Below are 5,238 nucleotides of genomic sequence, written 5' to 3'. Positions count from 1 at the left end.
ATGCAAAGGTAGGGGTAGCGTCCGGTGTTCTGCATTGAAGGTAGAAGGGAAGTTTGAGAGGAACAAGTTAACAGATTTTGCGGGTGTTCTGCATTATACCAATTTCGTTCCAATTAGGGTTTGACTTCCCAGCAACGACCGTAAGCAAGTCTTTCTCACAAACCCTTCTCGCCAAATTGTTTGATAATCTTGTATGGAAGACTGGAAAACAAGGCTGATACTAGGAGAATAGAATTTTACCAATGGAATCATAAACTACATCGAATTTTTCTGGCAAGTCTTCAAAGTTCTCCTTTGTGTAGCCAATAGCGAAATCAGCTCCCAATCTTTTCAACAGCTCCAAATTTCTAATGCTTGAAGTTGCAGCAACTCTTGAAGCTCCAAAAACTTGCTTAGCTAGCTGTTAGTCATTGAAGGTATGCATAACATAACTTGTCAAGTGTACGAATTTTCTTTATAGCATTTTAAAGTTGTAGTACTTTCCCTCATGCTAGAAATTTGAAACCAGAAACTTAATTAGAGTACTCTAAAAAAATTGGAATTAGGAGTCATGTTACTCTTACATTCATAGACTTACAAAAACCACTACAAAAAAACAGGCATTTAGCGGCGGTTCATTTTTGGTATACGCGACGGTTACAACCGCCCCTAATTGCAAAAATGCATTTAGCGACGGTTGTAACCGTCGCGTATACCAAAATGAACCGCCGCAAAATGTCTGTTTTTTTGTAGTGAACTTACAATCTCTGCATCTCTGTCTTTGAACTGTAAATAAACCTTTTTAAATCGACAGCAGAGTTGTAAGTTTTGTAAGTGTGTGGTTTTAAGGGTAGACACACGGGATAAAAGGTTTGATAAGCCAAGTTTTCAAACAAACAAAAAACTTCCATCAAATACCAACTGAATAGAAGCTTGATTTTGCAGGGGCATGCCTATACAGTGTATAAGTACAATTAGAAGTCAAAATTTTCTAAATTGTCAGAAAGCACTACCGTTCACCAATAAATACACTCTTAAACTTCATATTTAATGAGCACTAATGAATGGTAGTAAAATCAGCAATACTAGTTGATGCCTTCACCAAGTAAGTGAATGGATTTAGTCACTGATTCTTTGTCTAAGAGGCAAAGACTCTTAACTTATAACTGTGCTGCAAATTGATGTGACATTTGATATGTATAAATTATTTTGTATATATAATGCTAAAGAGGAGAAACATGAAAACCTGCTATTGATGTATTTATTTTAAGTATGAAGGAACATATTTGGAGAATTAATACCTGAATCACTAGGCTTCCAACTCCACCAGAGCCATTTAGAACAAGAATAGATTTGCCAGAAGAAAGTCCAGTCCTCTCTAAACCCTCATAAGCAGTCTCAATTGGTAGAGGAAGAGAAGCAGCTTGAGCAAAGTCCAAATTCTTAGGGTTTTGGTGCCAACAATTTCTCCTCAACAGCCGTGTACTCAGCCAGAGACCCAAATTGCTTAGGCCCTTCTAGTGCTTTCTGATTTACATCCCCATATACTTCATCACCCACTTTGAAGTCCTTTACTTGACTACCAACCTTCACCACCACACCAGCAACATCATAGCCCGGAACAGTCTATGGACAAAACAAGAGAAATTTGATTTCATTACATAATTACTCCTACAAAATGAAGAAATCACTTGTAGCTTTTCCTTCCTTTTTAACCTAAATTCTCTTGCAAGACTACTAATTAGACATGGCCAATCAACCAGTGTGAGTATACTTAGCAATTAGTGATGAGTTTCATTCATAACAAGGAAGCATAGTGATGAGTTCCTTTCCTGACAGCATGTGTGATACATAGTCAAACTTGATGCTGGCCAAATAGTTGTAATACAGCAGTAGAGGTAATACTTGAAGTACCTTGTAAACAGAAATATGACATTTAAACAATTCAGGCAACTATTTACCACCAATGCCATTGTAAAAACTGATCATTTTTTGTGATATATATGTATAAATTTAATTTTCTTGTTTATGAGTGCCATGCGCGTATGTCATTAGCATTGGGATACTGTCTATATGACTTCTGTTTTGTAACTGAAGTATTAAAATATAAATAGTTGCTATTTAATTGTCTTTTTTTCTGTTTCAGTCACCCACACGTCAGTGCATAAGTGGTCGAGTCTTTTTGGATACCGTAGACACTTGTTGGAATGAAGTATGGGTGGAAGTGGGTTTGGAACAGCTGCAAGTGATAGCATGAGCTCGATGCATTCTTCTTCCTTATCCTCATCGAGGGTGAAGATGTGCGACTGTGGAGTGTCGGCTGCATTGCGTACGTCCTACACGCAGAGGAATCCAGGAAGACAGTTTTTTGGATGTCGTAACTTTCGAACCACGGAGGATTGCCATTTCTTTGAATGGTTCGAGGAACCGTGTTGCCAAAATTGTTTGAAGCACGAGAAGTTTGAAAAGTTATTAGCTGTTTCGCACATGATAACTATTATAACATTTGGTATTATCATGACAACATTTATAATATATAGTTGATTTGTGTAGTGGTCAGGCACATGTTTTGTGTATGCGTGCGTATATGTAACTTATTAGGTTTCTGTACTTGTAAACTTGTTTAGGCTTTGGTCTGTAAGCCTTTGATGTAAACCGGGCTGCGTTTTGTGAACTTAATGGATGTGTGTATTCAATGTGATTGTACTGTCTATTTTGTCACTTCAGTACAATGATCCCCAGCAACCAGACAGTTAAGCATTAGGGAAGGCAGTTATGACACAGCAACCAGGCAATTCCATGAAAGTTAGGATAGTTTGTTTAGGGTCCTACTACTGTGCCAGACTTGTTATTTTTATAGAAGCAAGTATTGAATACAATATCCACCGTATCAAATTCTTTATCCTATTATGAGCATGTTTAATTTTTCCCAAAAAATTAAACAATATTGCTAATTCATCCCCTATACAGGCTGATTATATATATGTCAAGACTACGATTTGAGGAATCAATTCATGATAAGAGAAGGCTATACTTCTTTTAATGATTTTGCTATGAGAAGTCTCTCTAAATAAAATTGAATGGGGTCCTTCAATTTTGGACCACCTTTCATGTGCTCTATGTGTTTCAGGGGATTTGACAGCTTTAGCCAGTCAATGGGAAGAATTGCTTCTGTCTTATGGATACAAAACAAAATCGACACTTATATTAAAACACAGCTCACATAGTACAACCATATAGCCATACAGAATCGACACTTTAGACTCCATAAAAAAACCACATCGCAATAGTTGCCATTGCTTTCATAGGTTACTACACATAGGAATCACTTTAGTTAGATTTTCTGCAGTTGCACTGTTACATAATTTGATGACTACACATTGCGTAGATCATATGCATAAGAGATAAAAGCAAGCCTTGGTGAAAACTAAAGGTGCAAGTGCAATAAAGATTAACCAAATCTATTCCATTCCATATAGAAGCCCTTGTTATGAGGACACAAATAAGTGTAAAGTGATGAGCTTGAGAATAAAACCAAAGCAAGCACAGAGTAGTTTGCTGGACAGGTAATTGATCCCTTGGCACAGTTGATGGAAACTGCTTACATAGGTCGATTCGGGTTGGACCTATGCCTGGTGTAATTGTCCTATAAATGCTAAATTCTGCTGCATATAAAAGCCATACTAAACCTGATGTTGTAGCAATAAATGGGAAGCCACTGCCAACAATATATGTTCTGCACCCACTGAAAGTGATCAGCCTATACTCGACATATTAAAGCCCTCTATAACCATCAAAATACCATCCAGACATGGTCCATGGAGGGTTCCAGTTTTCTGCTACATATCCAGCCTTCATCCTCACAAAATCAGCTATGCCTTCAATGAGTCATGAAAGAGCCTCACCCATTCCATCATTCTGCAACAAATGAACCATTTCATGATACAACACCCGAGTAATCTCCTTTTTGATATCTCGTTTGGACCTTTCAATGTAGACTGCACTAACATGAATGTTATTGTTGCTAGCAAATGCGACCCCATCAATGTTTTCAACTATCATGCTTACTTTTTGGACACTTTTGCTGTCAGCATTATTATTATTGTTGTTCATGCTTACTAACATTATTATTATTATGTTACTTAACTTGGCAAACACAAAAAATTGCTTATGAGACATTACATGCATTCCTACCCCATCACACTAGCTCTTATTAGCTTCTCGGACCACCTCTCTGGGGGTCCATTTAAGAGAAGAGCTAGATTTAGTTCAATGAACAGCATCTCACTTGGACTTACATTATTTGTAGAAATAAAAAAAGTGCTGTTTAATTTATCAGTCAAGACATAATAAGCCAACTGCTGTTTAATTCTTTGTCCATACATCAAGGAAAATTTCATTATAAAATATTAGTAACTGACAGAAAGCCAAACTGTTGAACATTTCCCTTTTACCATTCCAACTGGTATGTATGTGTTATAACAAGGAGTAAAAGACATTACAAGAATTATCAACAGACTAAGCCTTGTAACATTCCAAAGTGGGCTACTTGTATTCATAACCATCTTGATCAGGTTCTTGTCCCTCTTTGTTCACATCTATGCAAGTCCACTGCCAGTAACATTGCTGGATATTAGACCTTGTCTGGATTGTAGGATACAGAGCTTTGATGCCACACAGTGGCTGCCTTGACTGAAATTAACATCTTATACCTTGATCCAACCATGTAGTGCACTCCATCGACCCTTACCTGCAGTTTCAGACAACATGAACACTTAGATCCGTAAAATGTCAAAATAGCTACTATGAATTGTATTGTAATACCTGATAACCTTCTAAATGAATCAATTGGTCTTTATGTCAGCAACAAATACACGGAAGCCATACAGGAAAAAGTATCCAAAACACCATAATGAAACCAGTTTGCAGACAATGGCCAATATAATAACAGTTACGACACAGTACAGCCATACATATACAATCTAAATTTCCATTTCCATAATGTTTGCCAAATATGATGACCCTATAGTTGTTTCTTATCCTACATTAACATGCTGGTATTTACATAATCCAACAAACACCTACAGTCACACCAAAAAAGCTATTGACAGAAGCTACAGTCACACCAAAAGTTATTCACACTAGCACAGCCACACCCAAATATCCATTTCACCAAAGAAAGACAGCCACACCAAAAAACAGATTATGTAGACAGCCACACCAAAAAACATAGTATGTACAACAGTCACACCAAAAAAG

At 37.1% G+C, this 5,238-nt stretch overlaps 1 pseudogene; it reads right to left on the bottom strand.

The window, feature by feature from the left end:
- Positions 1–220: 220 nt before the first annotated feature.
- LOC133305676 (2-methylene-furan-3-one reductase-like) lies at positions 221–4,092 on the bottom strand (annotated as a pseudogene).
- Positions 4,093–5,238: the final 1,146 nt, after the last annotated feature.

This window comes from Gastrolobium bilobum, unplaced genomic scaffold (assembly GCF_033153095.1).
Source record: "Gastrolobium bilobum isolate Gb01-03AN ecotype WA unplaced genomic scaffold, APGP_CSIRO_Gbil_v1 utg7702, whole genome shotgun sequence".
NCBI lineage: Eukaryota > Viridiplantae > Streptophyta > Magnoliopsida > Fabales > Fabaceae > Gastrolobium > Gastrolobium bilobum.
This window is presented reverse-complemented; position numbering and strand designations above follow the sequence as displayed.